Here is a 12731-nt window from a genome sequence, read left to right on the forward strand (position 1 = left end):
CTTTTCAGTTATATGAACTATATATTTTTTTCTGCTCAGGCCGGTTTGAGGTGGAACCAAAAGAATAAATCGCCTGTGACTATATGGTGCATTCTGAAGGTCCCACTCATTGCTACCTCTTCCACAAAGCCAGACCCACTTGGGCGTCTGCACTGCCCCCTCAGAATGTGTTTCCCCATTTCCAGCAAGAGCAGGGGACTGACACACAGGTTGCCTCAGTGGGACTATGGGTGCCTTGAGGGCAGGGGCAGGCCTTGGCTGCCTCTGTAGCCCCCATACAGACCCTTGTGCCCCCAGAAATATAGGGGCATAAGTGAGTGGATGGGGCCTCTGTGGCAAGGGTGGGTCCCAGAAAGCCAGTCGTCCCCCATCTCAGGGGCTGGCCGCAGCTCACCAGTGGGCCCATTGTCAGCTGGCACCAAGACGTGCAGGGACTGAGAAGGAGCTCTCCCAGCCTCTGCTGAAGAGAAAAATCAGGAGGGAGGTGGGCCTCTGCCTCAGAAACAAAGGCGTTGCCATGGTTACCTCTGAAGAAACCGACTCCAGCCAGCGAGGGAAGGGTGTAGCGTGCAGGCCCCCGAGCCAGGACAAGGACAAGGCCAGTTGCCACGGAGATGCTCCGAAGCTTCCCTTGTGGGCCTGGCTGGAGTCCAGCACAGGGTCCCGGAAACCCACCACCCTCCCTGCCAAGTCTCTAAGACTCTGACCCCCATGCAAAGGACACGCCCCTGAGAGGTTTAACCTACCCACCACCCCTTGGCCGTGAACTCTGGGGGGCGATTGCGGCATCAGAGAGCTCGGGCCAGAGGAGAGGCTGGGGTCAAATGAGCTCCTGTCTGCCCAGGGACCACCCCAGGGCTGAGCGTGGCAGTCTCTGCCTCGGCCCTGGGGGTGGGAATGGGGTCTGACCCCGGATGAGCCCTGCTGCCAGGATGTCCGCGTTTACCCCCTTTGAACAGATGCAATAAACTGGGCTCCCAGGATCGGCTGCTGCTTCCTCCTTCCTGGTTCCTGTGGCTGGAATTGGGCAGGAATCCCCCTTCAGTTGGTGGCTGGAATGAGGGTGCCTTGGGACCAACTCAGGAGTGTTTTTCGTGATCTTCACTAGGTCAAGAGGCCAACTGCAGAGGCAAAATTCTCCAGGAATGGGATGGAAGACAGGAGCAGAAAAGGAGAGAGACAAAGAGGGTTTGGGGCCACGCAATAATGCTGGCGATGATGGTGACAGCTGAAATTGTCAAGTGCCCCGTGGTTTACGTGCCTCGTCCAGCTTTATGTTTGCAACAGCCAATCGAGTAGATACTGTGTGTCACCATTCCCACTTCACAGATGAGCAGACTGAGGCTCACACAGGCAAAGTGACTCGCCCTGGGCCTGCAGCCAGGAAGTGCCCAGGCCCAGTGCGGTCTTGCAGACCAGCAGCCTGGCATGGCCCAGGAGCTTGTGAGGAAGGCAGAGCCCTGCCCAGGCCTCCTGGACCAGGATCCGCACTTGAACAAGGTGCCCAGGTGTCCCTAGGTGGCTGGGACCTCTGGGGGTCTTGTGGGTCACGATATCAACTGACTACCTGCCCCATGGTGTGGGGCCGTCACAGTGTCCCCCCTCCATACTGAGCACTCGGGCCTGGCTCAGTCCCCAAAGCCATCTCAGGACACCAGAGATCCATCCACGTGTGTGATCATAGACTTTGAGAAGTGCTGGGCTAGTAAATAACTTTTGGGGTATCTGCTCCCACCAGCACTGCTCTCAGATCAGGCCGACCCCAAGAGTGAAACCCATGGTCACGTCTGTCGTGACCTTTCCCCTACCCCAGGCATGGATGATTGGGGTCTCGCTGTCCCAACTCCTTCTGAATCGGAATCAGTTGGTGTCATGGCCCATGAGCCCCCCGGTGGCAGCCCTGCCTCCCCTCCGTGGGTGGCTGACACTGTGGACATGAAGCCTGGTGTGCTGGGTTCTGGAGGTCCCAGCTGCGTGGGAACACGTGCCCTTGCTTTGCCCTCGGGAAGCACATTCACGTGCATCGCCTTCCTTCCTTCCATCTCACCATGAGGAGGCAGAACAGAGACTATTGCTCCCCCTTCAGATGGGGAAACTGAGGCTCAGAGAGCAGAGCAGCTCACCCTGGGCCACACTGCAGAGCGGGGCAGTGGTGCCAGCCCTGCCCACAGTCCACTGCTCTTTCGCCAACTCCACTCTTACCTCCCCGGTGGGTTTCCAGGCCTGGGCTGGTCTCTTTGTCTCTGTCTGCGGCCAGAGCTGCGCCGTTAGCTCCCACGGGCCGGGCATCCAAGAACGTTCGGTGCTCAGCCTTGCTGACCGGGCCTTTGCCCCTGGCAAGGACTGGCCCGAGGTTCATTCCTTTCCCTGCCACCCCTTGGGCCTTTGGAGAGGACATTTCCCTGCTCCCTTCTGTGGAATGCTGGGGAATCTTCTATCTGGATGCAGCCTGGGCGGCCAGAGGGCAGTGGCCTCCAAGGCCTGGCCCCAGCCCGCACGTGGCCCCAGCTGATCCTAACCCACGCAACTCGCAGATCTCCTCTGCAACGTGACAGAGCTCGGCTTCCCCATCGTCGGAGAGAGTATTTTTAGTTTTGAACCCACCACGTGAAGAGAGACAAGTTATCAATAGCAGCGGCAAAGGGCTTTTTCTTTTTTTTCCCATGGCTTTGGGACCTGAGCAATCTGCACCCGTTAAATTCTGCCAGAAGAAAAGAATGTATTCCTCTTAGAAACTTTTTACCCCGCAGCTTCGTCACCGCTGCAGCTCTGCGAGCCAGCTCTTCCAGGTCGACTCCCCTTGCTTCGCAGCCCCCACCCCTGACCCCGCCTCTGCGGGAGGACATCCTGTGCCCCGAGAAGGAGCGGGCAGGAGCGAGCTAACCCACAGGAGCAGAGAGGATGGGCAGGGCGGAATGAGGGGGTGGGGGCCCCCACTTCCATGCTCACAGAGTCGACAGGGCCCCACTTCTAGCTTCAGCAGCAGCCCGAGCATTTATTGAGCACTGGCTGTGTGCCCCGCACTAGGCTGAGTACCTCTGAGCCCATCGTCTCAGTTAAATGCCGCAATTGCCCTCTGAAGTGTTTCCCAAACCAGGTGCCGTGGAATCTCAAGGTCTTTCTGGCTGTTATTAGGTGTTTCGGGAGGAAACGGTTCCACATCAAGTGGGTTTGGGAAAGCTATCTGAGGAAAGCCAACAAGTGTCCCCTCCAGTGCCGGTTTCCCAGGACCCTTCCCATTCTGGTCTGCGTGGGGGGCCTCCGGGATACGGAAGGGCCTGCTGCAGACCCAGGATTCATCGGGACTGGCGGGCTTTTTTCTACGGACTGTCTTGTAGGACACTGGCGTGGCCTCTTACCTTGCTGGGGGGACCTTTGGGCCAACATGGCTCCCTGCCCTTCGGGATTATTAGAGCTGCCTATGTGAGAAAACCCAGAATAACGGAGGTGTCAACACAACACACACCTGTGTGACACACCCGGGCTGTTGGGGCTGTGGGGCACCAGCATCATCAGGGACCCAGTTCCTGCCTTATCTCATCACTCTTCTAGGGCTGGCTTCCATCCTCAGGTTCACTTCATGGCCCACAATGGCTGCTGCTACTCCAGTCAGATTTGACCGGGAAGAAGGAGAAGGGAAACAGGAAAGGCAGAAGTCCTGCCCCGCCAGGTGAGTCAGCTCCCTTTGAGGATCTATCCCTGAAGACGCACCGGGTGCGTCGACTCACATCCCACTGGCCAGAACTCCATCCCACGTCACTCTTGGTAGGAAGCAGCATTTTAGCTGAGTGCTTTGCCAGCCTGAATAAAACAGATGACTCAGGGGACAAGATTATGGGTGGCCACTTGTCAGAGGACTTGCCTGCTGGCCTCTCCCGGGGGGGACCCCTTAGACCACCCAGAGCCCTGCAGCCAGGCTGCCTGTGGCTGCCCAGGTCCCCCTCCAGCTTTGGCCAGGGCAGGCCCGGGGATGTAGACACCTGGCAAGGTGAGGGCTCACAGTATTGCCTGGGAGGAGGGGCCAGTGCCAGCTGCAAGGCAGAGCTCAGCTCACAGTCCCTGAGCCCTGCCACAGGCAGCCTGTGCCCCTGCTGCCTGCCCCGGTGTGGGGCCGGGCAGGGAGCCTGGGTGCTGTCCCTGGACGCTGACGTGCTCCTGGAGGGCCTGTGAGTTCTCTCTTCCCGGTTGTGCCCTGGCTGCTGGCGGGCGGTTTCTCCTTGCAGTACCTCCTGAGCACCTGCCAGTCCTGCGCCGGGCGCCGGGGTGCTGCCATGAGCAGGCACGGGCCCAAGGGGCCACAGGGGACCCTGGAGCAAGCAGGAGGGGGCTCTGGTCCTTCTCTCCCCGCCTTCCCAGGGGCTCACGTGGGACGGGAGGGGTGTGGGCGCATCTGTGTGCCGGGGACCAGTGGGGCGGGTGTGAGCAGTAGGAAAGACAGCTTGGGCTGTGGTAAATTTAACTTGGCAGAGCTGCTGGCCAGGCTGCGGTGCCAGGGAGCTGCCAGGCACGGGGGTGGAGGGGCAAAGTTTAAACATGCCTGGGAGCAGGGATGGGGGCAGCGGAGGGCAGCGTGGTCCCTTCCTCTTCCCGAGAGCAGCCAAGGCCGGAGAGGAGGGGCTGGTCGCAGCGGCCCTGCCTCCATTCCTGGCGGCAGCACTCTTGCTCTGGCGGGTGGGGTTGGGGGTATTGGGTAAGAGACAGCCAGGCAGGTGGGGTTCTTCTGGAGATAGGCATGCTCCCCCATTCCATCCCTGGGAGAGGAAGGCAGGGGAGGGGAGAGGAAGGGACAGCTAGCAATCTTGTGCCAGGCCCCAGGTCACAGCGGTGGGCCAGGCAGACCCCAGGCCTGCCCTCATGCTCACAGCGGAGGGGGCGAGACGTGGCCCCAGCAGGCTGGACAGTGCTCTGGGCTGGGAGTGTCATGGCTCATGGGTGTGCGGTTGCGTGGGGCCCCTGCTCAACCTACTGCTCTGCTCTTGCCGTCTTGAAATTCTGAATTTCTGGAGAGGTGTCCACGTTTTCATTTTGCACTGGAACCCACAAATTCTGTAGCTATCCTGAGTGAGGAGGGCTCAGTACAGGAATTGGGGCCCACAGGGTGCGGCCTCTCCAGTTCTGGGGCTCCGGGAGTCACATGCAGCCGGCTGGGTGGCCCCGTCCCCTCCAGGCAGGCTGGCGGGCTAGGTGAGCCCACCATGTTTGTTCTGGGGAAGAGGTGAAGGGGCTGGTAAGAGGCCCCGTGCTGGGAAGGCAGTCTGCCCAAGAGTCCCATGCCAGGGACTCAGGGGACCCTTGGGGCTGGCCCTGTCTGAGGTGCCACTGGAGACAAAGCCAGCCCGGCACCTCCACTCCTCCCTGGCCTCAGGAACAGCACTGCCTTCTGGGCTCCTGGCCGCACTGCACATAGTAGGTGCTCCATAAATGCCCCTGGAGTCTGGCAGGGGTGGGGGAGCATGGTCTGGGCAGACAGCAGGGTGGGATGGAGCCTGCAGCCCCACACAAGTCCAGGCCCTGCCGCTTGCTAACAGAGGGTCTCTCTGAGTCTCAGTTTCCCCAGAGCTTGGTGAGGCCCAGAGCAGGCAAGGTGTGTGAAAGCAGCTTGGAGCGGGAGCAGTGTGGGATGGGCTTGGAGGGCAGAAGGGCATGGGCCTGGCCCCTGTAATGAGCATCTGGTCCTCTGCCCAGCATCCACCCCCATCTTCTAGGAACAGTCTGGAATCCTTCTGTGGGGACCCATACCCACAGGCTGACCCCACCTCTAGCCCCAGACAGCGGCATGTGCCTGGAACCTGGGGCATCACTACATCACCTTGGGATAATCAGTCAGGCCGTCGGCTTGGGCCCTGCATCTGCTCTCGAGGCTGTGAGCTGTGAGATGTCAGCCTGGAGGTACTATGCCAGGAGGAGTAGCTGCCTGAGAGGAGAGCAGGGCTGGGAGACACAGGCTCTGATGAGAACAGTCAGGCTCCTGGATCCAGCCATGCCTGAAGGAGATACACCGCCAGCAGACTGTCAGATGCATGCCCTGTTGAGCCAAGGTTCCCATGACCACTCCTCCACCTGTCTGTGTCTGTGGGGAGGACAGACACCTGTCAGGACAGGCCTCTGGACTCCTCCTCTCTCCATCAGGGCATCCCAGGCTGGGACCACTCTTCTGGATGGGTGCACATGTGAGTCACTCAAGAACAGACTCCAAGGAGCCCCAGATGTTTCTACCAGGGAGCTTTTAGCCACTGGCTTATTCAGTGTTGCACCACTGTACAGACAGGAAAATTGAGCCCAGGGAAGGGAAGAGCCTCCAATGAGCCTCGTTACTCGTCACGTGGACGTTTCCACCTCTGCATGAATCAGCTGAGCAAATTTAGAAAGTGTGAGAGGATTATGCAATGCCAGGAAGAGGTGGACCCCACTGAGGTCTGGCAGGGGTTGGGGAAGGGCAGGGGGTCCCACTGGGTAGCAAGCACCCCTCCCCGAGGGCCGTGGGGAGAACCCAGGTGGCCCTGCTGTGCCCCTGAGGACGTCAGGGCTCTGGTCTTGGTCTGGGGGGTGGGACTCCATCGTCCTTAGTCAGAACCCAGCACTGGCACCTTCTGCTCGCGGCCTTGGTCAAGCCACCGGTCAAGCCGGTTTCCCAGCCTAGATGGGAAGCAGCCAATCCCCCTGGCTGGGTGGGTCTTAAGGAAAGCTCCAAGGCCTCCTCAGCCAAGCCCCTCAGCCCCCAGGGCAAGATGGGAGGAGGTGCTGCTCCTGGGCTGTCCCAGCCCTGCCCCACCCACTGGCCCTTCCACCTGCGGAGCTCCCCACCCCCACCTCGGCCTGGTGGCCCCCACACATCCAGGGGACTTCCCAGGAAGGAGAGCTTGTTTCCTTGTGTTTTCTAGCTGAGTGTGAGTGTGTGCGGCCAGCGAGAGATTGACCCAGACTCGTGCCCAGACCAAAGGGAGGGCGCTGACTCTAGAGCAATGTCTCGACCCCTGTCCTGGCCCAGCACCTGGTCCTGCAGTCAGGGCCACCCGTGGAGGGAGGGGACATTTCTCCCCCTGGCTGGAGTCAAAAACACACCCACAGGGGCCAGCCCGGTGCCGCAGCAGTTAAGTGTGAGCGCTCCGCTTTCGTGGTCTGGGGTTCACAGGTTCGGATCCCGGGCGCGCACCGATGCACCTCTTGTCAAGCAATGCTGTGGCCGCATCCCATATAAAGTAGAGGAAGATGGGCATGGATGTTAGCCCAGGGCCAGTCTTCCTCAGCAAAAAGAGGAGGATTGGCATCGGATGTTACCTCAGGGCTCATCTTCCTCACACACACACAAAAAAGAAACATATCCACAAACACACACATATGCACATATGCAACCGGACACAGACACACACACACCCACCGACATAAGAATACCCAGATGCACAGTCAGACCCACATGCACACACACATATACATAGACACGCACATACATACACACAGGCACACACATAGGCACACACACATACACACACACACACACACACACACACGAAACTCGCCCTGCTCCTTGGGACTCGCCCCAGGCCACCTCCTTCCTCCCTCAAGGACTCGGGGGACGTCTTCATTAATTGGATCCGACGCCCCAGCACTGAGACAGTTGGCTCATTCGCTATTTTCCTGACAGGCTCAGCTCCCCGAGGAGCCGCCCTGGCCCGGGGGACTCCCGGAGTAAAGAGAGGCGCCCGTGAGGCCAGCTCTGTCTCCTCTTGTAGGAAGCAGCTCTGGCGTAGGCCCTCCTTCTGGCCCTCGTGCGCTCCCCTGCATGCTGCCTCGGGAGGAAGGGGGCCCAGGGCTCCATACCGGCTCAGGGCGTTGCTCATTTGCCCCGGGGGCTGTGACACACACACACACGCACATGCACACCCCGGGTCCCCGCATCAGCGGCTCTGAGAGCAGCACAGGCGAGATCCGGGAGACCTGGACTAACCCTGAGGGCTTCTGAGGGGGAGAGTGGCATGCAGATCATGGGGAAGGTGCCAGGTGGGGCTGAGCCTGCAGGGCGAGTAGCTGGGCGGGGCCGTGGGGGTGAGGGGCGTGTGCCCGGGATGAGAAGGAGGTGGCAGGGCTGTGGTTCCAGGGCCAGGGCTGGGCCTTGGGGCCTAATGAAGTCTGGGGTGGGGGCTGTCGGCCTCTCAGCCTCATCCCCAGAGCAGAGCAGGGCAGTGGCGGGACAGGGGAGCAGCCTGCACAGCAGTCGGACCTGTAGGGAGCCCCCAGCGTGCTCAGCCCAGCAGCCACCCTGTTCCCTCCCCTAGACAGACTACCCTACCGGCACTGTGCTGACCTCAGCTGCACCGTCCACAGCAGGGGCAAACCAGCCCAAGTGTGGAGCACGCTGCTCCCGGCCCGGCCCACCCAGCCTTGAACCCCAGGCCTGGGGTCTGCAGAATGGACTGGGGTTGCCAGGCCCAGGTCATCATTGTCACCAGGTGCACCCCACCTGGTCACAGCAGGAGAGTCCCAGCGGGGAACAGGAACCCCAAAGGAGGACGAGGCCGGGGGATGGTCAGCCGGGACGATGCATTCAGGCTCTCACGTGCTGTGATGGTGGCGCTGCTGGGCAGAGGGCGCAGAACGGGGACACGCTCCGGTGAGGGCAGGACCCCCAAGGGCAGGCGGATGGCAGCCAGCAACGGGGCAGCTGTGGCCAGGAGTCCAGACAAAGGCATGCCTCAGGCCTCCTCCCCGAAGCCAAGGCTGAGGGCAGGGAGGGGCCAAGTCCACGGCAGGGGGCTGCAGCTGCAGCTTTCAGGGGGACATGGGGTGGGCTGGGCAGAGCTGGGCACCAGCCCCTCTGCCCACACACTGGGCCCATGCGCCTACTACTTGCTCACTGCCACAAGCCCCAGGACTGGGCTCTCGGTCAGCACGGCATGCCCCCACGTCTGGCCCAATGACCCCCAGGGGGTTGACATCTACTGTCCAGGGTCTGATCAGGGTGAGCGCTGGTCTGGAGGCCCTGGAGCAGCGCTTGCTGGGGTCACGGGGTGTGCTTGGCTTGGGTCCCTGGCCCTGCTGACATGTAGCACTGCTGGGTCATAGCCGTGGGAGGCCCACCAAACACTCTTGGGGAGGCATGGAGGTTCCCAGGCTGGGGACAGCCCCCCCCAGCTGGATTCAGGTTCAGAGCCCTCTGGGCCCTCCTGAGACCCCACGCCAGCCCACATCCAGCCCGACCCAGGGCTCTGGAGAAGACACAGTGGAGAAAGGTCCATTTTCTCTCATCTTTTCTGTTTTCTCCAGCGCTTACTCATTTTTCGAGCTTGGAGAGAACCTGGAGAGATTCAATTCAGCAAATACGTATCGGCCGATCCTGGGAGGTGGGCACATCCAGAGCAACAGCCTGGGCCATTAGAGGGATTTCTGGGGGCACAGGTGCCTCTTTCCTCAGAGAAGGGCATTTGTCACCCCTCTGGCCCCCAGTTGTCCCTGCCTCTCTGGGCAGCTGTCTGCATGCCCCTCAGACCAGACCTCCTCCAGGCTGCGCATCCTCCAGAGATTCCCTTCTCTCATGCTTGATATCACCACCCAAGCACCGTCCTTAGGAGGAAATTCCAGACTGGGGGTCAAGTCCCTGCTCCCTGCAGCTCTACAAACTCTCTGTGCTCTCTCCAGCCTCTGGGCCTTTGCACATGCTGTTCCCTGCCCTCCACCTCTCTCCTCCCCTTGTGTGAAGACCTGGGCCCCGGAGGGAGTCTCCTGGCAAGGACGAGGCAAGAGGGGCTGAGACCGAGACAGAGCTCCATTTTCTGGAGGCCACTGACCCAGACCGTGGCATGGGGTGACTCTGCCTCTAAGCAGGCAGCATTGGCTCCAGGCGAGCAGGGCGCAGGCCGGGGAGGGCTGCAGGCCTCTTTCCTGCAGGCTGACCCTGGGGTGGCCTCCAGAGCCATCTTGCCCTGGCTCTTCATGGTCTGTGGGTATGATGTGGGGACAGTCACCCCTCACTCCCTCACGCTATGGCTCACTCTTCTCAACCTCACTTCTCACCCGTGCCCTGTGCTCACAGCAGCTAGGCCGCAGGAGACACAGACACCCAGGGAAAAGGCCATCTCTGCTGTCCCCGCTGTCCCTGACTGACCCCCCATGGACTTCATCTCAGGGGTCCTCCCTCCGAGCTCTCTGTGCCCAGGCCCACCGTCCTTCCTGACCATGCCTGGGATCCTCGGGCACTGCCCACAAAGGCACTGTTGGTGGAAGGGGCAGAGGCCCCCATGGGACCCCGAGGGGCAGCTGCAGGGGATGACTGTGACTTCACCTGCTCGCCACGTCTTCCCCTCCATTCTTCCTCTACTCCCCACAGGGGTGGGGTTTGAATGATGTCAGCCCTCACTGCTGCCAGCTCAGGCACTGCTGTCTGAGCCAGGCCAATGGGGCTAATTCTGGGGTTTTGTTGTCAGCCCCCTCTTCCTCCTGGGTAGTAGGAGGAGTGGACGAGAGCACAGGAAGCATCCTGGAGCTTCAGGGAGAGATCTTAGGGGGACATTCCCTGCTGGGAATGAGGTGAACATGAGGAAAAGACAGATGGAAAGAAACAGCCATTCTTTGAGCTCCTGGATGCAGCTGTGTCTGAAATCCACCCCCTGGACTTTTCAGCCATGGGCAACAATAAATACTCCTTTTTGGGCCGGCCCCGTGGCTTAGCGGTTAAGTGCGTGCTCTCCGCTGCCGGCGGCCCGGGTTCGGATCCCGGGTGCGCACCGAGGCACCACTCCTCCAGCCATGCTGAGGCCGCATCCCACATACAGCAACTAGAAGGATGTGCAGCTATGACAGACAACTATGTACTGGGGCTTTGGGGGAAAAATAAATAAATAAAATCTTTAAAAAAAAAAAAAAATAAATACTCCTTTTTGTTAGGGCTTTTTGAGTAGTTTTTTGTCATTTGTAGCCAAACTACAACAACTATATCTCTGGTTCTCCTGTCCCCCTTCTCCTTCCTGCCACCTGGGCCCTGGGCCCAATTCCATTCTGTCCTTAAAGGCGGAGAAATCAGACTCAACTTTTATTCCAAATCAGGGGCCTTGGGAGCCATTCTGATCACACCCGGGCCCCGAGCTCATCAGGACGCACCCAGAGCTTGCTCAGAATGTCACTAAGAAAAAAAAGACAAGGAACAAAAAAGGAAAATCTGCATTCCCATATTCAAATGAGCTCCTGCAGAAAGAGAGAAAGCAAATAGCAGTTCCTCTGAAGAAGTGTCACAGCGCCGGACCCAGAATCCCGACAAGTGCTCCCGCAAATGTGCCTTGGCAGTGACTAGCAGGACAATTGCCCTGCAGCTGGCCCTCGGCGGCCCCGTTCCCCTCATTATTTCTCATTAGTGGGCCAGGTCCCTGCGCAGCAGGGGCAGAGCTCTGCAGGCGACAGTGCTGGGCATGCAGTTGGTTGAAGGAGAAAGATTTTTCTGGGACAGCGAGGGCGGCTAGAGGCAGAGCCTGCTGCCCCGTGACAGGGCACGTGGGATGCGTCCTGCTGGTCTGACACTGGCAACACCCAATTTTGTCTCTCCAGCCCAGAGCTCCCGTGGCCCTAGACCCAGATGGAGGGGGGCGGGCTGCTGCTGGGGCAGGCTTCAGATTCCAGGGTCGAGGCTGGGCCTGGGGGGCCTGACGACCTCTCCTCCAGAATGTCCAATGTCACTTTGGTCTCAATGCACTCAAATCAGAGCGCCCATTGTCCCCCAGCTTGCTCCTCCCGCAGACTCCCCGGCTCACTCGTGTCACACTGTCCTCCTAGATGTGTGAGCCAAAACCCTGGAGTCAGCCTCGACCCCTGTCTTTCTCTCACATGCCTCACGTCAGCTTCAAAAGAAGCCTAGACTCTGTCCCGGTCTCCCACCTCCACTGCCACCCCCTGCCCAGCCACTGTCACCCTCACCTGGAGCATTGCAACAGCCTCCCCACCGATCTCTCGGCTTCTGCTCTCACTGACCAGAGACTCTGCACTGAAGCCGGGGGTCCTGTCACCCTGTCTCTCAGAACCCTCCTGGGGCTCCCTCTCAGCATTCTAACCCTGGTGAGAGGAACACATCTGCCCTCTCCCCACTCCCTCCCTTCCTCTCTCTGTGCTCCAGCCACAGGCACGAGCTCCCGCTGCCTGTCCTTTGTTGCTGTGGTCCCCTCTGCCTGGAATGCTGTTCCCTCCAGACACCAACCTGGCTGCTTCCCCTGCCACCTCCTGTAGGTCTTGGCTCCAGAGTTCCCTTCTCACTGGAGACTCCTGTCCTGTGTCCGCTTGGGTCCTCCAGGAGGCAGATGCCAAGACAGGTTCAAGGTCAAGAGATTACTGGCGACTCCTCTGAAAGATAAAGGGAGAGGGAGCAGGTGAGGAGCCTTCAGACCTCTGTGCAGGTCTGATGCCTGTGCGGCGAGAGGGGGAAGGAAGGGGTTAGGGAGGAAGGGGTGTAGGCTTCCGTGCACCGCTGAGAAAGTCTCAGCCAGCCCCACAGGAGCCCCAGAGCAGAGACTGCCCGGTGGGGAGTCCGCACAATGGTCGTGGAGTCCTCGCGCCCAGCCCCACGGGCGAGGCCTGGGAAGGGGCTTCTCTCGGCTCAAATGTGGCGTGGCACATGTGGGGGCTCTCACGCTGCCCTCCCACAGCAAGTCCTCCCTGAAGGGACCTCCGAGCAGCGCACTTCCACATGCTGTGGGTCCTCTCCCCCGTGCACGTGGAGCTCCTCCAGGGGCACCACAGCTTCTCTTCTGGGGGGA

Source organism: Ceratotherium simum, chromosome 21, assembly GCF_057802395.1.
Source record: "Ceratotherium simum simum isolate JZ-2026a chromosome 21, ASM5780239v1, whole genome shotgun sequence".
In the NCBI taxonomy this organism is placed as follows: domain Eukaryota; kingdom Metazoa; phylum Chordata; class Mammalia; order Perissodactyla; family Rhinocerotidae; genus Ceratotherium; species Ceratotherium simum.